Here is a 25,336-nt window from a genome sequence, read left to right as displayed (position 1 = left end):
GGAGCCTCTGGGTTATGAATCTGTCCCTCCAGCATGTCCTATTTATTTCAGTGCTGAGGTTCAAGTCTCTCGAGCACGTAGCTCGATGGGATTTGGATTTTCTGAGGTGCAGCATGTCCATTAATTCCGGGTTGGACATGGCTTTATACGTCAGGCACAGATCGCCTCTGAACAGGTGGTATGCCACTGAGTAGAGCTGGAGTTTCTTTAACCGGGCAGCATATGGCATCTGTTTGAGCCCTTTGATCCTCTTGGTGAGGTACTTTTGGGGTCTTTCCAGTTGCTGCAGGTGTCTGGTAAGGTACATCCCAAAAGGGGCATTGTATTCAATTATGGGCCTGATGAGGGATGAGTAAAGAGGCACGATGACCTCTCCTGATCTAGATGTGAATCCCTTCATGATTAGGTGGGCTATATAAAATGTTTTACTAACCACTTTGGCCACGTGGTTGTCAAATGAGAGATTGCTATCAACTTGGGTCCCCAGGTCCCTAATTACTTCTTCTGTATTTAATGAATTACCACCTATGTGGTAATTTGTGGGCACTTTGTTTTTGCCAAAGGGGATGACTATACACTTTTTGGCATTTAGCTTGAGGCCATGGCTCTGGCACCAGTTGTCTGTTTCTATGAGGCCCTTTTGGAGGATGCTTGTGTCGGCTGGAGAGTCGATTATGGCGCCCAGTTTGCAGTCATCTGCGAACTTGGTCAGCCACAGTCCTTCCGTGTTGGCCTGTACCTCCGAGAAATATATACCGAACAAGAGAGGTCCCAGGACTGAGCCTTGTGGGACACCACTTGTAACTGGTTTGGAGTCTGACATGGCTCCAGCAATTCTAACCATGTGGGTTCTGTCCTTGAGCCAGTTTGCAATCCATCTAGTGACATAGGGGTTTATATTTAAGCTGGTGAGCTTATCTATAATGCCCGAGTGGGGTATTGTATCGAAGGCTTTTGAGAGGTCCAGGTAGGCTGTGTGGGCCACCTTCCCCTCGTCAATGGCCTTGGTGACTGTTTCAAAGAAATCAACCAGGTTTAAGAGGCAGGATCTGTCCTTAACAAAGCCGAACTGGGTAGGATCCAGTGTTTGTAGGTCCCCAATATCTTTATTTATGAGGTCCATGATGATCCTTTCCATAGCTTTGCAGACCAGGCTAGTCAGGCTTATGGGGCGATAGTTTCCAGGATCCGTTGAGGCACCACCTTTATGGAGAGGGACCACTGTTGCTGTACGCCACTCTTTGGGCACATATCCTGTAGTAAGGCTGAGATTGAACAGTAGTTTTATGTTTGGGTTTAGCTCTTCTTGGAGTTCATGTAGGACACAGTCCGGGACACCATCTGGTCCCATTGATGCTGTGTTTTTTGCTTTGGAGAGGGCAGCTCTTACCTGAGCATCTGAGATGTCAGGGGGGCAGCACTCTGCTGGGATAGATATTTGCCCTTTTGGGGGGGGGGGGAGTTTGCGCTGAACCTGTCAGCTAGGATGTTGGCAATGTCTGTGGTATTTTTTGTCATTTTGGACTAATTCTGAGCATATCTGGGAATTACCACCCAGGTTCCTAACATAACTAAAGAAAGCCTTGTGATTATCCTTAGTGTCCTGTGCAATTTTTCTCTCGAAGCTGGCCTTAGACAATTTTATGTGTTCCCGTAGTTTTTTGCTAATACTGATCAGTGATGCCTTCCCTTTTTGGGATTTTGCTCTATCATTTAGTAGCTTCCTCCTTCTATTGTATAGTTTGTTTATGGCTGGGGTCCACCAGACAGGACGTCTGCCTTTGGAGGATTGGGTCTTGGTTTTATTTGGGATCGCATGATCCATGCATTCCTGAAGGTGTTCATAGAATGCGTTTATAAAGGATTCTGCGGTCTGGGCCGTATTTTCCACAGGCCCGGTGGCTTTGAAGGATTCCACCTCAGTTTTGAGGAGTGTGAAATTTGCTTTAGAGAAGTTTTTCACTGTGGTTTTCTGGGCAGGGGGTGGGGTCGGGATGTGAATATCCAGTGAGATTAGTTTATGGTCTGATCTTACCAGTGAGGGATACACTTCTGGTCTGGAGCATAGAGTCTCCATGTTGGTGATGATCAGGTCCAGTATGTTTTCCCCTCTTGTGGGAGTGGTAACAAGTTGTTCCATAGCATTTGAGTTTATAAATTCTAGGAACCTTTGGGCTAGGGTGTTGGAGCTAGAGTAATGCTCCCAGTCTATGTTTGGGTAGTTGAAGTCGCCCAATATAATGGTGTTTGGAGAGACCTTCATATTTTCCAGTGTTCTCAGGAAGGCTGAGTGGGGTTCCTGGGTTTGGGTGGGTGGTCTGTAGCAGGCTATAAACTGGAAGGCAGTTTTACCCACTGTTAGTTGCACATGGATAGTCTCTGATGCTTCGTGCTTTGCCACCAACCTGGAGGTGTGGGTATCTTTGATGAATATCGATACTCCCCCTGCTTTTGTGGTTCGGTCCAAGTTTTGGGGCCGAAAAGCATGGTATGAGGTATAACCTGGTAGTGCTGGGGTGCTCTCGGGAGCCCTGAACCAGGTTTCTGTTACTGCACAGATATCGATGTTCTCCATGCTAAGGAGAGTTTCGAGTGCATGCATCTTGAGGTTTAGACTTCTGGCATTGAGTAGCATTACTCTTAGTTTCTTATACCTTGTGATACCTATGGAGGTGGGTTTGGCTTTTGAGCCTTGCCTAAAAAAGGCACTATGGGGGTAGCAAGAGCCTTTGCCAATATCCGAAAGCCCAGGGGTGACAGGTGCAAGCCGTCCCTAGTGAAGCATCATGGCTTGTCGAGCATATCATCCCAAGCTGACAGGCATTGGATCCCCTTTGAATGACACCAGTACTTAAGACAATTGTTGAAATTGATCATCTTGTCTTCATATTGTGGCATCAATCTTGGTGAGGGTAAGATGCCTGGTTAATCACTCAACTCTTTAATATGTTTACATAACTAATGAGCATGTCTAACAAACACGTCTGTGGCAATGAGCACTCTGGACAATAATGAGTTTAAAATATACATCCATTGTCCAGCTTTCCTTGTGTCAAGTGATGTAAGTTCATAGCCATAGTGCAGGTGAGCCAGGATTCTAATCTAGCACACTTCAAATTTTGTTATTGCTATTCCACACAATTTTTAATAAAAATAACAATATAAAGATAATTATACATAATAATAATAATTAATTATAGCAGTGGATATCATATGAATCATATGTGTAACTGGGGTATCCTGACAGTTATGTTTCTGTATTTCGTTTCTGCCCTAGGATGGACTTCATACTTCAAAGATAGTCATATACACAACTCACATAACACAAGTCTAACTGAAAAACTGAATGTATTGTGTGGTCTGAACCAGAACTCAGAAATCTTTCCTGCAAGTAATACAAGTACTCTATATGCATTTCCATTATATTGTCACACATTGCACCTGCATTACACTTGAGAATGCATAAACCAGGATCTTGTCAGGTCACGCACGTACATGGTTAGCCACACAATCTTTAATGTGTCTATATAATTAATTACAATGTTTTACAAACACTTCTGTTGCAAGGAGGAAAAAACACCTATGTGGAAGAATATATATTCTCTATTTTATACAGGTTTGAATCCCACATTGTACAAATTACTTTTATCTGTGTGTATAGCCACACAAAAAATGTGTCAAGTCATAAAATATATACCCCAATACTTCTTAAAAGTCAAGTCATCTAACAGGTATAGCAGCAGACAAGCTATAAATTAATGGAAACTATTATGTTACCCTTCCTTTTCATAAACTGCCTTCCTCTCTGCTTGGCAATGTTGCCCTCTGCTTAACATCATGCAAACACGGTTGGTGTGGTTGTGTGGGTTTGAGCGCTAGCCATAAAACGTGATATCACAAATTGACAGGAAAATACTTTAACTGTTGGTGGATGACCTGTGTGTGTAGACATGGCAGGAGCTAGGAAGGAAGGTGCCCAATTTAGAACTCAAAGATGTGGTGCAGAGGAAATCAGAGTATTCATTGCACTCCCTGTAAAGTGTCACAGCCATAGGCTTTTGCAAGGGAATTATACCGGATCTCAATATAAATCAGTGACTTGAAACAATCTAGCCAAGGCTGTCTGCAGTGCAATTGGCATTCCACATACTGAAGAGAAATGTAGGCACCATTACAACAATCTGAAAAGGAGCAAGCAAGAACAAGTGAACCAGTGGTTGTATGAGTTTAGGACTGCTGACATCTCTTAGTTGTGTAAGTATACAGGTAAATATACTTTATACAAAGCTGGATATAGCCAAAACTGGTATGCATAATGCTCTTCTCTTTTTCTCTCCTCTTTATTTTACTGCTGCCCAGAAGATTTCAGTGAACAGGGAGGCCCATGCTGAATGCTTAGAAAGAGTGCGAGAACCATGGGATATGTATGCAGCACAAATTAGTCTTAGTTGTGTAAGTATACAGGTAAATATACTTTATACAAAGCTGGATATAGCCAAAACTGGTATGCATAATGCTCTTCTCTTTTTCTCTCCTCTTTATTTTACTGCTGCCCAGAAGATTTCAGTGAACAGGGAGGTCCATGCTGAATGCTTAGAAAGAGTGCGAGAACCATGGGATATGTATGCAGCACAAATTAACAATTAATTTATTAAAAGTACTGCTCTTCCGTACATTAGGAAATTAAGCATGCATATCTTAACTGTAAAATCAAGCATGCATGCTTCATTCTATAGCTCAAGGTAATTTATAAAAGTAAATTTTAATAGTATATTCAGATGGTGTGGGTTCAAATCCCACACATACATACTAAAATAATAAAAAATAAAGTATTAATTCCAACAAAATTGGTATAAATGTCATGTTGTTAATGTAATCTCTATTATTTTTAAAAGCATATGTGCAATACATGCATATTGCAAGGATTATTTGGAACAATTTTCAGTCTTATTTTGGATTTTTAAAAAGTATAGTTAATGTAAAAGTAAAAACATATTTGTACTGTAGTATTTTATTATATGTGATATACAATGGTTCTAATTATCTTTTTTCTTTTTTTCTCTTACTCACCCATTATCTCACTTTTTTATTTTTATATTTGCAATCACACCATTCTGATATCATAATTTTCTGACAACTGACAAAATTATTTCCAGCACAGGGAGGTAGGTCAACTGGTGTGGCTAAGTCTACCATCCCTCCATCTGCTGGTGCACCAATGCCCAGCACATCTGGGGCACAACCTGGCAGTACTGCCTCTTGCAGCCTCTGCACTACCTTATCCTTCAGCAATAGGTAGCTGTACTCTGGCAGCTGGTGCAGTGGTTCCCTATGGGAGTATTGATGGAGGTGGTGATTTCATCATCCTCAAGGAGCTACCAGGCATGGTGCATGAGGTTGTAGAACGTACCACTGATATACACCTTAGCCATATGGAAGATGTTTGTTGGAATGCAAAGAAAACCAAAACATCTAGCATGTCAACAGGAAGTTGAAGAAGTGGACAATGATGATGGTTTAGAGAGTGAAGACTAGATTCTCACTTTTCCCTTGCTTGATGGGCATGGGCCTCTGATGTCCCCACCCTATTCCCTATCATGGTGTTCCCTGACCTTTTGGGTCCCTTGTGATGCCCCACCACTGGCCCAGTAATCAGGGAGCTTCAATCCTCACCACTGGCGGCTGTGGGGGACGTACAATGGGAGAATGACAAGCACACACACAGTAAAGTGGAATTTCCCTTAAGAGCACACAGAGACAACAGTCAGTCTGGGGCTGGTTTCTCCATGTTTCTCCAGATCCCCAATAAATCTCCCCACTGGCACAACCATAGGGATGAGATCTTAGCTGAGTGGCCAAGCCAAGTTCTCCGGCACCCTCTCCGTCCAACCAGTGCTTTGTGCCCCTGTCCAAGTAGCTGACACACGCACACACACACACACACACACACCTGGGGAAGGCTGGAACAGGTTCATTAGCTATGTCCCCTTCTGCCCAGACTATAAGAAAGTTATTAATGCCGCCAGCCACGTCCTTATCAGCTACTTTAATGCCCTTAACAAAGGGTGTCCAATCTTACTGTGTAATGCTACTATCAATACAATGGTAGTTTGACCAAGAGCAAGGCTATTAAGAGCAGCCCACAGTTTCACCAAATAAATATGCAAGTACTCTTTGAGCTTAAATTTGTCTCACAAATATCCGCCGCAATGATAGATTTAAATATATTTAATAATAAATAAAACTAGAAAATACTCCATAAACAATCACAGTTACATCAGAGTTTGAAATCACAGGAAATATTTAAAACAACATTGCAGGACAGTCTCAAATAAATAAAGAAAACATCTAAGCTATACTTCACTATATTCCTGACTGTATCTAAGAGAAATTACTGTACCCTAGTTAACTTACTTACAGAGCTAGGCAAGGCAGATGTGGTGAGTGGATGTTCTTGTTAGGTCAAAGACAAAATACAAAATGCCATCTCTTTCACAGACTTCCCAAATTAATAGCTCAAATATTACTGCTGGAATACTTGCAGAATGGCATCATTTCTTATTATCTGACTTCAGTTTCCCATGCTCAAAAACAACAGCATTTAGCTCTCAAACAGACCTTTTTGTTAGCTTCCTTTAAAACCTTCCCTGTCAAGATGAAGCTTAGCCAAAGGTACTTAGAATGTGGTCCCTCCTAAAGCTCTGACTGGAGTGGACTGCTCAAGCAAGTAGTGCTCCTCTACCATTGCAGGTTTCATAATGGTTAGGTCAGAGGCTGTGTCTCTCTTAGCAATGGCCTGTTTCCTATTTACTAAGATAGGATATAACCTCTTGTGGCAGTTTGGTACCCTTGTTGTCTCTAGACAACTTACTGCTGGCATTCTGTCATTCCCACTTACTGGCTCTCCCAGCTTTTGTTCACCACCTTACTTCAGTGGACATCTACATGCTACATGGCCCCACTAGTTGTATTTAAAACATTTAACCCTTGGTCCTGGATGGGTACCTGGACTAGTGGCTTCCCCTGCTACTAGCAGACTCTGTTGGGGTAGTTTAGACTGCCCACCATGGGTTCCCTTAGACCCATGTGCAGCACTGGGTATCCCTTTCCTATGCAGTGATGCCCTGCTTGCTAGGTATATGTCTCCCATTTTCCCCCACTCCTCTGCAATCCTGCATTCCCTATTTACCAACCAGATCCTCATGTCCTCTGCAAAGTGCTAAGGGCTTGTTCCCTCACCAAATGGTCTTCAAAAGTGGTGATCTGACACCCACTCACCCATCTATGAAAATAAGTGCTTAACTCAGCACTATATTCGCACACTTTCATCTACCTTGCATCTGTGCTCATGAAACTTTTATCTGCAAGCTTCAGGTGTTAACTTAAAACACTCTAACAGACAATTTTTAACATTATTATAATTTAATCAATCAGTATCAGACAATTTAGAAATAGCAGTTACTGCTTTACCATGGAGTGACCTTGGTTACCATTATACTGTTTCGCATACCCTTTCAAACTTATGAATAAAACTGTCAAAATTATCACCCTCTGTAAATTGTGGAAGAACTTTACTGAACTTTGTGGCTTCTAAGGTTTGGTTACTCTCTTCCCCATTACCTCCATGACCCTGGCAAAGAGTCAGCATCTCCTTCTCATGTTGCCTCTGCCTCTCATTCTCTTCAGCTTCCAGACATCTCAGTCTCTCTGCTGCGTCTAATTCCATATGTTTCTCCTGCCACAGTTTCTCTGCAGATTCTATTTTTAAAAATGTTTGACCTCCAGTTCAAGTCTATTTAACTTGAGCCAAACTTTTAAATTCTCTGTGGCAAGATTGAACTGTCCATTTTCTGAGAGTTGTACATCTCCAAGGCCAGCCTGGTTGTCCTCCTGGTTGCTGCTTTTGTGATGCAGCTGTGACTAAGGCTGCAATAATTTCTGCTTTAGTCAGGTTGGCATGCCCCAGTCCTTTGGCTAGGGACATCTCAGCCAACTGGCTCCTTGTCAGCTTTCCATACTCCTCCGCTGACATGCTTGCCTGCTCTCCAGGACTAACTAAGTTAACAAAAAAATAAATAAAGCTATTGTGATGTGAAACTCTAAATATTCACTGTGTGGCTGATTGAGAGTACAAACACCTTCTTCAATGACCACTGTTTACAGGCTATAGGCATTCAGTATCCACACCACTGAATCCTAATATGTGGATATCCCAGCACTGCCAACCAATATAATGTGAAGCCCCAGCAGTGGCCCAGTAATCAAGGAACCTCAATCCTTACCACTAGCATCAGTGGGGGCAGTACATTGGGAGGATAACAAGTTACACAATGCAGCTCTCTGCATCAAGTGCAATTTTCCTTAAGAGCACACAGAGACCACAGTCAGTCTGGGGCTGTTTTCTCCTCTTTCTGTAGATCCCCAGTAAGATGCCCCACTGATACAGCTATAGAGTTGACATCTCAACTGAGTGGCCAAGCCAAGACCATCAGCACCTTCTCTGTCCAACCAGTGCTTTACATCCCTGTCCAAGTAGCTGGCACACACACTTTGAGGTTTGATTTACACACACACACACACACACACACACACACACACACACACACACACACACACACACACACACACACACACACACACACACACACAAATACACACCTGGGAAAGGCTGGCACAGGTTCACTAGCTATGCCCCCTTCTGCACAGACTATAAGGTAGTTATTACTGCCACCAGCTACATCCTAGCTGATAGGTATTATTGAGAAACTGTGTTGCATGGGCATAAAAACCTACATCACCAAGTGGGTAGACAAACAGATCACAGACAGGTCATGTACTGTTGAAGTGTGTGAATTTATCTCTAGCAAGAGTTCAGTGACCAGGGTCATACCTCAGGGTTCTATACTAGTCCCTTTCCTGTTCAGTATTTAATTCTCAGAAGTCAAGACAAACTTAGACAGCCGTTGTTGAACCAACTTTGTGGACAACTACAAATTTTGGACAATCAGTGAATCCAAGAAGGACATTATAATTCCATTGTTGTCAGCCCTCATCACACCAATAATTGAGTGCAATGCACCCTTTTGCATGTGCCTCACCACACATCTGCAACAGCTGGAGCAACCCCAGAGTTATCACACATAGAAGATATATAGTATAAACAACAAGTCATATGCAGAGTGATTGAAAGCCCTATCACTGTATTATATCTCCTACAAACTAATAAGGGTCAATCTGTGTTTGGCCTACAGGGCAGTTTCCAATCTAGTCATGATGGAAATGTTACACTTTATTAACCCAAACTGCATGCGGTCAATTGTTTCAAGGATGTTAACTGAGCCTCCGACATAATAAATCATGTTGTAGAGATAGATACAACTCTCAGACACTACCCCTTCTCTGGAAGAAGCTTCACAGTCACCTAAACCAAAGGCCTTGCCTGACCTTCTTCAAGTGCAACCTAGATCAATGAATGGCTAATCATGATAGTCCTGTTAGAGGCAGTTGGCATTACATAACATTGCATAGGCTTATATCCGTGTGAACATCATTCAACTAGCTATTAAAATTGTTAAAGAGATGTTACACATATCTAGGATCTTATGGGATATTGGGACTTTAGCTTAGTACTCTTCTATGTATCTATAAACCCATGATGTACAATTGTATCCTAGGTACAGCTACAGTGTAACTATACAGCATCATGGTTGCACCAGTACATTGCATCAGAATTATCACTTGATAGTTTGAATGGACAGTTATGCATGTATGTCAGGATTTCATGGTAGTATAAAAGTTTTAATGGCAATGTCAGGCTGGCAGTGATCATGTGGCACATCTTGGGTTTGACATGTGTTGATATAAAGTGTGCTCCATGTATTGTTTGGTATGTGAGGAGTATCAGAGTGACAGCATCCTCACCATTCACACTACAGTTTGCAGTGCTGTAGTTTCTGTGTACATGGGCAGATTTATGCATTGCCATTGGTTTCACATGCTGCTGTACCATTCATTATAACTGGTCACTTCTTAATTTGTACATCAAATGCAGATACTGCAGGCAATATCCATTGCTATTATCTGTGGTAGATGAATGCAATACACACCTGTGTGTAGGGAATCTACTGTGTTATTTTAATTGTTTTTATCCATATGTCTGATACCTATGTCTTCCATAAATGATTTACTCAAGTGTACCACTTTTGCCACAGTGAGCTTCCACACATCTTTTTGGACACGCATAAGCATTATTTGGGATATATAACCATTAGGAGATGATAATGTAGATTTACCTTCAAGGTGTTACACAAGATGCGTGTGTGATACATCTTCCTGTGATGCACCCAGTAAATATGCAGCTCATTGACAATATTGATGGCATGGATTACATGCTCGCAAGTATGGATTGTGGCATATTTGTCATGCAAACTTCTCAACTTGCCAAGACTGGTCCTATTTAAACTACAGGTGCAACAGTGTCCCTCTTAACACCTCCAAAAACCGATCATTTTTGAAAAAGGTGGGATTGATTCTCTTTATAAATTTCTGACAAATCATTACAGTTGTACAAGTGTTCATGCAGAATATACTCACAGTCACATATTTTATATCAGTGTCAAAGATTAATGGTGGAATTATTCTGATATCGTCCATGATTGTGCCTGCTTCTGCTGTTGTCCATGAGCCTGTTGCTATGTGTCCCAATTTGCAGAGACCTGTGGTGACATTTCAATCATATTCAAACGAGTCGTTTTACAGACCTTCATAGTATTCACATATCCTTAGTTTATAGACTGTCCCTGCTGAATGTCCTCCCAAGTGACCCACTGGTCATGTCAGGGTGTCCATATCACAACAAATCATCTTCACTGATATGTAACTTTGTGTGACAGTCACACAATATACAAGAACTGTGTGATGATATGTATATACCAGCACAGGAGATGTAAACAGCAGTACGTACTGCATGATGTACAGATGTGATTACTTTTCATGCCACTGACTTGTCTTTGTGGTGTGCATAAATTGACATGTCCTTATCTGGTATACATTACCATGTTTCACGTGTCCTCTTCCTCTTTCTTCATTCTTATCATTTCATGTCTGTGGCCCATTTCAATCCACACGCTTCTCCAAACTAATGTATTTATACTGCATTCTATGTACTCTTGATGATCACCACAAAACCTTTATTTCAGTATACCAAAAACATGTTGTAGTGTGCATTGCACTGAGTACACTTTTCTATAATGTGTTATTATTACAATCATTACATTAATTTTAGCCCTAGTAGTCACTGTGGCTGTCCATGCAATCTTGCAGGACATGTTTGCCAGTAGGTAAACTTTTCTGCTTGTGTTATATGCTTCCTGCTGCTTGCATGGTTACCTGGCTGGCAACACTGTCAATGGCCATGAAACATTGTTTGCATCCATGTAAGCATGATGCTCAGCACACATATGCAATTAACACTGCTGCTCATTGCACAAAAATGCAAACTCTGAGTAGGCTTCACACTATGCCCCGGGATGGCTATTGTAGTATGGTGAGGAGAAGAATATTACTCTAGCTGTGAAGAGAATAAGAATAACACCAAATATAACAGATTTAGAATAAACAGAGTTCAGTAGTATTGAGAGAGAGAAAGTAGTTTAATCTAGCAAACCCCAAGTATCCATTGGATGTTGCTTTAGAGTGTGTTTAAAGGACTTAAGTGCAGTGCATAGTGTTAGAGAGAGTGGAATGTTATTCTGCATTTTGGAGACGTGACACAAGAAAAGTGTGTCATATGCTGAATTGTTGGATTTAGGCACATTTAGTAAGTTTTTATCACTCTAATATAGGTTTCTATTTGATAAATACTTCAGAAGAATATTGGGCAGGACTGGGCAATTTTCAAGGCTGTCAATAGGAGTATGTGAGATACTCGTTTGTGAGTAAACAAGTAGTGAGGGAGTGGTTTTATATCTAAGCAATGATGTTACCTACATGTCAGGTTAGCTGTGAATTTATCAGTTTTGGTATAGCACTGTTCAAGTAAGTTTGAATAATTAGGCAAACGTGATGATTCATAAGAATGTAGGCTCTGGAGAGAGAGAGAGAGAAGGTTGGGAGTAGGTATTCTGTGGCCATGCTTTTCTTTGCATCTTCAGTTAAATAAGGATTAATACCATAGAGGATGCTGAGTTTTTGATATATATATATATATATATATATATATATATATATATATATATATATATATATATATATATACATATATATATATATATATATATATATATATATATATATATAGAGAGAGAGAGAGAGAGATAAATATATGTAAGAAAGTGTTGAATTGGCAGGCTGTACTCAGTGAGTGGTTGGCTTTTGTGGGGATTGGGTGGGTCATGCAACCAGGCTGAATAAGTTTGTTTTTTGATGATCAGAACATTTTAGGGTCAGTTTGGCTTGTGCTTTTGTAGATGGGTGTAGTAAGATCTTTTGTCAAATTTAATGTTATTTTTGCCTGGTTTCTAAGCTGTCTGTATTGCTGGAGGTTGGATTCAGCCCTGTTTTGTTTCCAGTATCGGCAGGCTCTATATTGATGTTTCATGAACAGCTTTGTTTGTTTGGTTAAACTAGGAGCTGGGTTAAATTTAACTATTTTAGTTTTGACTGGGGCATGTTGGTGAGTATACCATGGAAAGTTATACTGAACAAGGATAGAGCTTCATCTAGCGATACCGTTTTTAGTTGGTTCAAACTGATCAATGTTAAGGTACTAGTAAAGTTATCAAAGTTGGCTGTGTTATAAGACTTTTTCTTTTAACAATGGTGGGTAATTGGTCACTTAGATTGTCTGTGAAGGAAGCCAGTGGCTGTGTTATTTGTGAGGATCCAGTCCAGGGTACTTTGTTGCTGTTTCTGTTATATCTTGTTGGGGTGTTTATAAGTTGGGTAGATGCACAGAGGTTGCTGTTTTTGCTGGAGGATTCATTTTTCCTGTTAGACAGTCAGTGCTAAAGTCTCCCAGTAGGATTGCTGCTCGACAAATATTGGAGGAAAAGTGTATAAGAGTAGAGATGGGCAAGACGGGTAGGACTGGTGGTAGGGTAGTGCAGTGAGCCTGAGCGCAGTGATAGTGAACATAGCGGGCTGAACCTTAGTGGGTATCCAGGCATGGAAAAGAAAAAAGAAAAAACATCTATGTGGTCGCAAATGTAAGGTAAGATTGCTTTTAAGATGAAGTTTTTAGTTGTATAAAATAACAGGGGGCATTTTAATAGTTGAAGTTTAGCACTGCTGTAACATGTCAATATCAGGCAAAGGGTGTTTTATCTAATGCACTGCAACTACAATGTTTTTGACACATTCCCTATTGCATTTATATAAGTTCAAATATATGATGTACATGATTTCAGGGCTACTGCTGGTTAGTGGAATTTTTTTCTGCTGCTGTTGCTGTTATACACAAGATAACTTTAAAAAACCTGCCACATGCACTTCAAATATAGTTGTGCACGTTGAGTTCTTAAGGTCTTGCACTTCATGTTATTCACAGCTAAGTACACCTTTCCTGCAGGTTTTCTCCTTTTATGGATAGATTTCCTGTTGTTAATTGGGAAGGTAATAGTCACTAAAATAATAAAAAAAGAGAGGAATGTTACACAAGAGATTAGGGGAGAGGTGTATTAATACTCCAAGTGAATGTAAAGGTAATGAGAAATAGAAGGCTAATACGAGGTAACAGTTGAGAATTATCCCACTTCCTGGCTAAAAAGTAGAAAAGGAAAAGGAGAGAGAGATGGATGATAGTGAACACAGAAGAGCCCCATAAAGGTAAACACCAGAGTAGGGGAGCAGTGGCCAGAATACATACACCAGACCTATGGTGCCCAAGCGAAGAAGTAAGATAGAATCAATCGAATAAAAAGAATGAGGAAGGAAGTTAGATAATGGCAGAGAAGTCCAGCAGTAGCAGAGACAGGAAAGGGGAAACAGTTAAAGATGGTATAGACAGCATACAAACTGAGTCTCCAGTGAATACAATGGCCAGAAAAGGTTCAGGACATAAAAGCCACTATGAAAGTGTTAGCAGAGGAACATATAACAAGCAAACAGAAGGTAATATTACTATGTAAAAGTGTGATAGCCAGGGAAGATGTACAGAGAATTGATAAGATGTGTTGGGGGAGAGAAACAAAGATAAAGAAGTTTCACAGGTGAAAGAAAAGCAAAGAAAAAACAATTCTACTTGACAGGGAGTTCACAATAGTAAAGCTAAATAGCAGGACTGGTCCTTACATAGACATCTATACTAATAATTCTTGTCCTCATGTCTGCAGTGTGTATCAGCCAGGAAAGTGTTTACAAGTAATTTCATTCAATACTGCAGCAGTAGGATGCCAAAGCTGAAAGTGGGGCTCCTCGAATGTTTAAAATCATAGATAAATAGATAATTCATGTTCCTGAGTCAGTGGAGTCTATGGGCCTGCAAGATGCTTACTGAAGAAAGATGCCCCCAAATGTGTTCAATACTGTAGGAATGGTGGGGGGGGGTGTCTCCTCAGACGTTTAGTATCCTTACTGCCCTGGCTGGAAGTAGAAAAGTAGAATGAAGAGAAATGGATACATGAAAAACAAAAGAAGAATTTGGTATGTATAGGAATCATTAAGGATTATTTTTAACTTCAGTGTTATTTATTTATCTATGTATGTATGCATGTATGTATGTATTTATGTATTTGTCTTTTCATAACTGGGAAAGTTTGAATAAGCCAATGGGCCATTTTCAGTGGATGCCCGGGGACAAAAACTCCACAATAGATTAAAAAATATTTTAACAATTGTTGATGAATAATTATATTTAAGAGACCTGCAGCAGGTTAAACATTTTACAATGAGATGATGACTAAATATATACAGTGTGAGAAAAGCCTGGCAACAGATTCAATATTTTACAATGAGTTGGGGAGAAAGGTTCCACAAACACATATAAAAACATTTTACAATATCTGATAAGTAATTACATGCAAGGGGAGGAAAGCCCCATAACAGGTAAACACTAAAATAGATTAAGAAGTATCTTATACATGGGTGATAAGAGCCCCCACAACTGATTGAAATACATTTACAGAATATTGCAAGGAGAAAATGTGATCAAGAAAACAATATAAAGAGCATGGGGGAGCCATATAGTAAAGTGGGGAGTAGGAGTGAAGAGGCCATGAGTTTCCTGGATGAATCATTTAAATAGTTTTTGGTTCTACAGGGTGTCCCTTTTTTCATCACCTGTTGCACATGTAAGTCAAGTTTCAGGTTATCATTGACTGCCTTACATAATAGCTTGGTATGTGGGATAATCTCTTGGGGTTTATCAGAAGCTGTTATTAAGACATTTTGTTTGAAGTGTCTAAGGGCTTTTGGAAGGAATAGCAGCAGTTTTGCTTTTTTTGGCCTGAGTAGAAACTGAGAGTTCTTCAGCCAGCTTTCAACTGATGAAAATGACTTTTAGGTGATGTGTTGCAGAGTAATTGGGATACTGTCAGTACAGATTAAGGTGGAGTCACCAGCATTTTGCATGAGGAATGTTTGCCATTTAGCAGACTGTAGGTTGTTGGTACATATGTTCATAGGTTCGTAGGTTCATAGGAGGTTACTAGGCTAATGGCCCTAGGGCTTTTACAAGCCTAGCCATGTAATAGCTGTGTTCCCTATCCTGCAGCTGACCATGAGCTGCCACCATCTCCTTTCTGTATTCATTGAGTCTGTTGGACCTCACTTAGGCTCTCACAAGCTCAACATGATCCACATACCAGGCTGGTGAGGAGATTGTGGATCCTGGCACAGCATCATACTGCTAGCAGGGAGCACACCCCAAACCAGTACCCATAGCAGCCTTCAAAATCTTCTATGGCTGCCTTTGGAAGGAGCATGCTTGCTTCCACACATGTGCAACCTCTCAACCAAGCTGCATACTGTTTGCAGTAAGGAGCTCACCAGATTCTTCATGTTGCTATTGCAGCAAGCCAGGCTACTTCCCTTTCTCAGGATGGCTGAGCCGAGGTTAACTGCTCAATCCCATATTCCCCATGCCAGTCCAGCCAGCATACTGCTAATCACACCCGGGTCATTGGAGGTGCCATCAGGACTTTAGCCCAGATAGGGATGGAATATTTCAATTGTTTTTCCTTCTTAGGTAAAACATAACATCAGAATAAAGTAGATATTGTTGCATTTCAAGATCTGTTTGAAAAACATAGATTTCTTCATTGCAGAAATAAAATTGTAGATCAGGGAGAAAAGATAGGAATTCTTAGGAATGACCCCATTCATCAATATAGAGTATTTTGAGTTGCCAGTATCTGTAAGGTAAATTTTTACTGGAATAATAGATAAGGAATTTGAAAAAAAAATAGTTTCAAGATAAATTGGGTATATAGTTTACTATAGTAACTACCTTTGCCTATAGAATGTTTTCCCCAGTCAAAGCTTTTTTGAAAAGTCTCTGTGACATTTTAGTAGGTCAGCAAGGAGACAGCCAGCATTTGGTTTGGTATAAAAAGATTTAAATATTTGTAAGGTTTTCCTAGGGCAATATAAAAGAATTTTGGTATAACATTTTGCTGAGATGGAAAACCAGAACATCCATCTGCACATGGATACAGTGTCTAACAGGTGAACGCTGTGTCTCCTCATGATCCAAGAGTGGAAAGCATTTGATTGTCTGAAATCCATTACTTTCATTGAATTAATGTCAGTTTGGACAATTTTGCTTCTGTGGATAAAGAAGCTAACTAACAGACAGGTTAAGATTTTGCAGCAGTGGCCATCTTTGAAGCAGTGCAGAAGACCACAAGGCAAGCTTGTTGTTTAGGATGCTAGTTTTACAAACTTTGCAGTATAACATTAAACACACCTGGTATAAAAACAAATATGGTGGTACTTTCTCCTGTTTTCTGTTTCGGAAGTTCTGCAGATTATTGTTGTAGGATCACACGCAGGCAGAAGCCACTCCTTTCTGAATCAGGAGGAGTGGCAACATGAACCTAATCAGCTGATTCTTTTCAGTCCTGGGCTTCCAGGTCAAGGACAGTATGTGTTAACCAATCTAGGGAAAGAGAGGAATAAAGACGTGTCTTCCCTCTGGACAAACAGTGTTTGACTAGCAGCAAAAGTGCTGGACATACTAGGTGGGTGAAAATGGAAGTGAGCTGCTGTCACCAACTTTCCCTTACTGGAGGAGGGTTGCATCTGGGATCACTCATTACTGACAATTCAAAAAATAGATACAAGATAACCAGATAGAGTAGCCCATGAAAATAAGACAAAGTAGCATCGAACACTGAATTTGGTACTCCCAGTGATTACAGTGTCTTAAGTACAGAGAGACACAAAGTCATAAAATATCAGAATGTGCAGGCAGAAATGAGGGCAATGTGGAAGGATACCCAGACAGTTCCAATAGTAGTAGGAGCAATGGGTCTCACACAAAAGAATTTACAGTCCTATTTAGATACTCTGTTGATACATTTAACTCCATAAACTGTGTATGAATTGCAGAAGGAGTCAGTTCTGGACACATTGTGGGTGCTGAGAAGAGGACTTTTGGCTAACACAAAAGACTGAAACAATACTAAATTCATAAACATTAATCATACTTTGACTTAGTTATGGGGTCCATTCCTACCATTGTACACGAGACCCTAAAGACTTGAAAACATTAAACTGAGAATGAGGGAGGCATCTTGACTAAATGCTTCAGTGATTCCTGAAGAAGTGAAGATGTAAAGCCTACAGGAAGGAGCTTAGCATGCCCACACTGCATTCTGGCATACTGCATACCCAGGAGGATGCTCATAGATTCCTAGGTTCATCGAAGGTTACTAGGCTAGTGGGTCTAGAGCCCTTACAAGCTTAGTCAAATCTATCCTGAGTTGTTCCAATTGTTGGTGGTTAGGTAAGTGAAGTTTGCAGAGAAAAGGGTTCATTGTAGTTAATACCAACTTCCTGTGTCCAGGAGGGACATGGGTGCCACCCCAGGAGTGAATTTTCAATCAGTCATTCATTGATCCAGGTTGCATTTGAAAAGTATCAGGGAGGTGCTCTGTTTCACGTAAATTGGAAGCTTGTTCCAGAGAAGTCACAGTCTCTGGGGGATATATCTATATCTCTAGCATGACCTGTTCATGTCAGAGGCTAGGATAAGATCCCTAGAGAGAGTAACCCTAATGCAGTTTGATTTATAAATGTGTAGAATTTCCATCAGGCCTGTGTCAGTGACTGCTCTGTATGCCAGGAACAGATCACCCCTTAGCAACCAGAATACTGTGACAGGGCTTTCAGTCTTTCTGCGTAAGACTTGCTTTGTGTACCCTGTAATTTCGTGGTGAGAAACCTCAGTGAGTTCTCCATTTGTTGTAGATGTCTGGTGAGGTATATGCAAAAGTGAGCATTGTACCCAATTATTGGTCTGATAAGGGCTAAGTATAATGGAATTATAACATCCTTAGATCTAGATATGATGTCTTTACTTATAAGATGTGCCACATAGAAGGATTTCCTTATTGCTGTGGATATGTGGTGGTCAAAGTTCGGATTGCTATCAACCCAGATTATGTACAACTGGGTTTGCACTTAGGGGGATGCTGTCTATAATGTAATTGGCAGGGATTTCAGCTTTCCCAAAGGGAATACTACTTCATTGTTTGCATTTAGCTTTAATCTGTAGCTTTGGCACCAATCATTTGTCTGTGTTAAGCTTGTCTACAGTATATTAACATTGTTGGGGCATAATTTGCAGTTGTTAGCAAATGTAGTCAGCCACAGGCTTTCCAAGTTTGCCTGGACTTCTGAGAAATAAATTCCGAACAGTAAGGGGCCCAGCACAGAACTCTGTGGTATGCCACTGATGACTGGTCTTGGGTGGCAGTGTGCATGCATATCCTAAGAAGAAGCTATTGTAGAAAAATGCAAAATACTGAGGCAGTAGAGACAGACTGACTCACTTTATAACATTTGACTCTTGGCTCTATAAAGGATTGAGTGGGATGGAGGTCTCTGTCCCCACTGGAGGAACGAAAATGTCAACTGGATGTAAGCAGGGAGAACCACAGGTCAGATCCTGCAGACCAGAAATAAAAATAATAAGCTGCAACCATTAAATAGCGATTTGTGGTGAACACTGCCCTAGATAAAGAAAATAGAAGAGTAGAGTAAGTAATTAGCTTTATTCCAGAACAGCACAAACGAGGCATTAGGGCTTCTGCCTGAGCAGTTCAGCTGGCAGTAATGTGTACTATTAAAGGAATGACAATACACCATGATGCCACATTGGACTGGGCAGTCAGGAGGGTAGTTTGAGGGCTGGAAGAAGTCAGAAGCACAGAAATAGTCATTACAAAAGACTTAGAAAGACATATTTTAGATGAACCCAGGAGGATAATTTGTCCATAAGTGAACTCAAGGCTCTTTGTGGAACTGACTATATTGAAGGAACAGAAAGGATGCTGTTTCTGGGATGTTCTAGTATAAAACTAGATAGAAGATAGAAGAAATGCTGATAAAAAGAATGAAAGAAGATACAATTCAGTTTGGACTTGTAAAAATAGTCAGTTATATACTATCAGTGAGTTAAAGAAGTGAAGAGGAAAAAGCTGTCCATAAAAGGGTTTTAATCTGTCCAGTTTTCATGCATCTTGCTGGAAAATTAATTTAAAGATGATCATCTGGACAGGGCAATGCTGAGGGCACTGAGTTTGCAAGTATTTTGTGTTATCAATACAGGCAGTATTCTGGGATGGAGAGTGAGTGACAGCGCAGATGTGGACAACTCTATCAAAGCAAGTGGTACTAGTCGACGGCATTCAAAAAAGTGTATGAGAATATAGAAATCTGTGTGTGTGTGATGGGGCAAATTGCCATCTTGTAATATAAATATCACAACTAATATTTGTTTCTTATTCCATCAAGTCAAGATCCAACTGAAGTGCGTTAGGCCACAGCTTTATTTACCGGGTCATTAATAGAAGTAATACAATACCTATAGAGCTTTCCTTGCAGTTCAAACCAAAGAAAGTATAAACCCAACAGAAAGCCATCCACTACTGATTCTGTTTTAGCTACAGCAGGATCAAAGTACTACAGTGATGGGTTATTGAAGAGCTGGTATATTTACTTGCATATATTTATGTAACTGCCTGACTGGAATAGTATTCCTTGCTGATGCTCTTTGTTTCTTGTTCTGAAGAAGTTTGTTTTATGATGAAAGCATTTAAATAAAGTGGTGGTACGCTAAATACATTCCTATTTGGCATTCTGTGCTTGACTTGTTTTTTTGAGCTGCACCTTCCTTCTGGATTTACAGGGGGTTTTTTTTATTTTTTATTGGTTTTAAGTGTTTGGTTTGTTTATGGAGGGTGAGGATCAATTAATTACTATCCTGAGCGCAGATTTGGCTGTTCTAATGCAGGCAGTAACTACACTTTTAACTACCGTTGCGGATTTATCCAGTAAAGTCGATGGCTTAATGGCTAGACTTAATATTGGTTCCGGAGTGTCAAGTGGTGACAATACATTATTTTCACAGTCCTTTGAGCTTTCTGGTATCAATCCAGCCCAAAGGAATCAGTGCCATGATATCGGATCATCTGCAGTGTTTTTTTTCAACCAATGGACATGTACGTAATGACCAGCTTGCTTCAGCAACATGCACAGGAGGGTGTGGTGAGGATAGCATGTTGTTTTCCTTAGATTCATGGCTTAGAACTGACTTTAATATCAATGACATGAATAATGCGGTTCCATCTGAAAGTTTTGGACAACAACTGGAATCTTCTCAGGACTTCATAACTAGATGCAAACTTCTGCAGCTGGAAAACAACTACTTACAGGTATGTTTAAACAGAGAACACATACCTAAAGGTCTCCTGTCATGGAAATTTCCAAACCGGCTTATTAAACACTCACAGCTGCATCAAGACCTTTTGAAACTTTTCAATAAGCAAGGCTGTGAGCTTCTTAATTTATTGATAGTAGACTACAACAAAAAAATGGCTTTGTTACTAAGGGATATTAACTGGCTTGTATTAAGAATGATTTGTTGTTTGAACACAGGAAAAAATAATTTTTTAATATTTTCATGACTGTTGACGGTGAGGAAAGAAAGAAGCTTTTAAGAGACAAAATCCCCTATGGGGCAACAAGCTACTTATTTTAACAATAGTAGTTTGCATACTGATTTTGGTAATGAAATGGAATGTGATGACTTTAACAGTAATTCAAGGGATATCCCTTTAGTCCCTTATGGAACCAGAACAACCAGGGTCAAATGAACTGGAGGGTTGGTCCCAATCTCGTAAGTGGCAGTGGAGGAGGAGAAGGGGATCTTATCAGAGATAAGCTTTCATGGTGTTAATGGTGTAGATAATGATGATGTCATTGTTATTAAAAACTATGCTGGTGATTTCAATGTTTATAACTACAGTCAAGCCAATGTGAATTTTGAATGGACTGAGTTGTTTTCCACAGGGTTTAATTTTGTGCCTGCTAGGAAAGCTAACATCATTGACACTATCTTACAACTGAAAATGTTCTGTAGGAAGTTGAACCTTGTTTGATTAGGAAATTTTAAAGGAGAATAGGAACCATGATATAACCAACTCTTTGAGATGTTATATAGTGACACATATACTGAGGTGTCTAGAAACAAGCTTAACACAGCATATAGAAATATTGATTTGACATTAGAAGAATTACACCGCAACGGTCAAATCAGGTTGGAGGTTCATGAGTTTCTTGATGTTAAACATCCACAGATCCCCACTATTTTTGGAATATCCAAGGTCCATAAATCCACAGTTAACCCACCCCTCTGTCCAATTGTGGACATGAAAGCTTCAAAGACATTTTGTTTAGCTAAGTTTATTGATAGTAAGGTGAAGCATGTGTTGGATGGCAGACAATGGGTGATTAAGGATTCTTGGGACTTTTTGCGTAAAATTAAGCCAGAAATGTACACAGACAATTTAATTATCATCACCATTGACATCTGTGATCTCTTTTGAGTAATCCCCCATATCTTAGGTCTCGAATGGTTCTACACTTTGTTTCAATACAAGCATGGACGCTTCTTAGTTGTATGGAGTTAGTCTTTAGTAACAATTTCATCACATATGAGGAACAGATTTTTAAGCAGACACAGGGGGTTACCATGGGAGCTTGTTGCACCCCAGTTTTTGTTAATATTGTCCTTGCTCAGTGAGAGAATTTGCACATCTTAGACTCGGACTTTAAACATTTTTGGGTACTGTATGTATCTGGATGACTTAGTCCTTTTTTGGAAAGGTAGTGAGGGTGACTTGGAAAGATTTTTCACCTATAACAACACTACTGATTTTTTTAAATTTACCATGATTAAAAACAATAATTTTTTTGCACTACCTTGACATTACAATCAAGAAGGACTATGATAGAAAAGTGTTTACATCTCACTTGTACAGGAAGCCAACTTACTCGAATTCTTTGCTACATTTTCAGAGTTGGCATCCTCTGCACCAAAAGAAATCTCTTGTCAAGGGACAATTTGTCAGATTGGTCAGGATGGTTTCTGATGAAGTCAACTTTTTGGCTGACTGTGACATGTTGCAGGTCATGTTGGAGAGAAGGGGCTATCCAACTTCCTTTATCAGCACTATAGCTGAAGAGGTTAGAACAAAAAGGGAGCAGGGAACTTATACTGTCCTGTTGTCAACTTGTTTACCAAAAAGGGACGACATTGATCCATCTGGGCAGAGTAGATTCAAGATGGCGCTAACTTTAACTTTTATTATACATTTTTTTTACATCAAACAGGTCATATGTAAATTTTGGTCCATTTTTAATTTTGACAATGAGGTGGTCAAAAGAGTAGGTTCACATCCCCTAGTGGTGTATAAAAAGGACATTTCCCTGAAGGGGCCGGTTGAGAGAAAAATATGTAATCCATGTGACTTTGGTAATTTTAAATGTGGGAGATGTGTACAATGTCCCTTTATCTTTGACAATGGCATAATGGCACATACATGTTTTGGGATCATCTTCCCTCGGAAAAAAGTATTATTATTACTCCAAGTGAATAGTTTACATTGCATTATGTGACCTATGCGATGCTTTTTAAATAGGTAAAACCAAGAGAGCTCTCAAACAGAGAATCTACCAGCATTTATACAACATCAAACAGCATAATGAGAGGAATGCACTATACAAGCATATCAAGATGTTCCCTACACATTCTTTTAAATTTGGATCAATAGAGCATATTGATCTGGGTACTCAGGGGGGGTCCATTTGAAAAGAACCTTTAATTTTTAGAGTTAAAGTGGCAAATCAGGACAAATGCCTGTCAACTACCTGGGCTTAATGACAGGTTGTTCATTAGTTCTTTACTAATCTATGTATTGTTTTTAACATCTTGGATGTTGTGGTTAATAGATTGACTTAGGTATATTTATGGATATATGTATATGTATATATATATATATATATATATATATATATATATATATATATATATATATATTATTATTATATGCATATATGAATTATTTTAAAGTGTATGTACTTGGTTATAATGGTTGAGTTTTCTTTAAGAACTTTTATATTCCACAGTGACTAGGAGAAACAAGGTCTTGTGTCAGCAATTAACTTGTTAATTCCTGACCAATGAATTGCTTCGAAAGTGTTTAAATAGTATTCCTTGCTGATGCTCTTTGTTTCTTGTTCTGAAGAAGTCTGTTTTATGACGAATGTTTGAATAAAGTGTTGGTACGCTAAATACATTCCTATTTGGCATTCTGTGCTTGACTTGTGTTTTTCAGCTGTACCTTCCTTCTGGATTTAAAGACTTAGAAAGACATATTTTAGATGAACCAGGAGGATAATTTGTCCATAAGTGAACTCAAAGCTCTTTGTGGAACTGACTATTTTGAAGGAACAGAAATGATGCTGTTTCTGGGATGTTCTAGTATAAAACTAGATAGAAGATAGAAGAAATGCTGATAAAAAGAATGAAATAAGCTACAATTCAGTTTGGACTTGTAAAAATAGTAGGTTATGTACAATCACAGAGTTAAAGAACTGAAGAGAAAAAGCTGTCTATAAAAGGGTTTTAATCTGTCCAGTTTTCATGCATCTTGTTGGAAAATGAATTTAAAGATGAACTTCTGGACAGGGAGATGCTGAGGGCACTGAGTTTGCAAGTATTTTGTTTTATCAATACAGACACTACTCTGGGATGGGGAGTGAGTGACAAAGCAGTGGATAGATAAGGATGTGGACAACTCTATCAAAGCAAATGGTACTAGTCAATGGCTTTCAAAAAAGTGTGTGAGAAATAGAAATCTGTGTGTGTGTGTGTGTGTGTGTGTGTGTGTGTGTGTGTGTGTGTGTGTGTGTGTGTGTGTGTGTGTGTGTGTGTGTGTGATGGGGCGAATTGCCATCTTGTAATATAAATATCATAACTAATATCTATGTCTTATTCCATCAAGTCAAGATCCAACTAAAGTGCCTTAGGCCACAGCTTTATTTACCGGGTCATTAATAGAAGTAATACAATACCTATAGAGCTTTCCTTGCAGTTCAAACGAAAGAAAGTATAAACCCAACAGAAAGGAGACAAGGGCAAAATATGGGGCCATCCACTACTGATTCTGTTTTAGCTACAGCAGGATCAAAGTACTACAGTGCTGAGTTATTGAAGAGCTGGTATATTTACTTGCATATATTTATGTAACTGCCTGACTGGTTATTCATAGAATCTGTACTTTTGAGAGAATATGAAAAAGGGATTGAGGGGAAATTACAATGGAAATGACAAAAAAAAAAATCCCTACCAAAACTGATAGGGATTTGAAAAAACATGAGTGTTAGTTATTTGGCACAATGAAATTCTTTTTAAAATTCTAGGCTACGTGATCTGTATCGATAAAATAGAACATATATTCAGTTCTAACATGGCAAACACAATATATGAGATTCTAATAGGCAGGCATGTAGGAAATAAAGTGAATGGTTTAAATAAAGTAGGAATGACAGAAAAGGCTAATTATGGACAATATTTCGCTAAGCAAGCCAAACAGCCTGATGAGTGGTGGAAAAGAACAGCTGAGAGTGTTCAGACATTGGAGTGTATGAGATAGAGAGAAATGATGCATGAGTGTGAGAAACTGTCCAAGTTCTCTATGAGAAAGTGACTGGACCACTGGACCAAAATGACAACTGTTAGTGATATGGACATAGGAACAAGTCAAACTAAAGGACCTAGTGTAGAGGAACTTAATTAATGTTGGTGAAATAGTTCCTATTTTTACACACA

This window comes from Protopterus annectens, chromosome 3.part0 (genome assembly GCF_019279795.1).
Source record: "Protopterus annectens isolate FY-2018-M chromosome 3.part0, PAN1.0, whole genome shotgun sequence".
Lineage (NCBI taxonomy): Eukaryota > Metazoa > Chordata > Ceratodontiformes > Protopteridae > Protopterus > Protopterus annectens.
Note: the sequence above shows the minus strand (reverse complement) of the source record.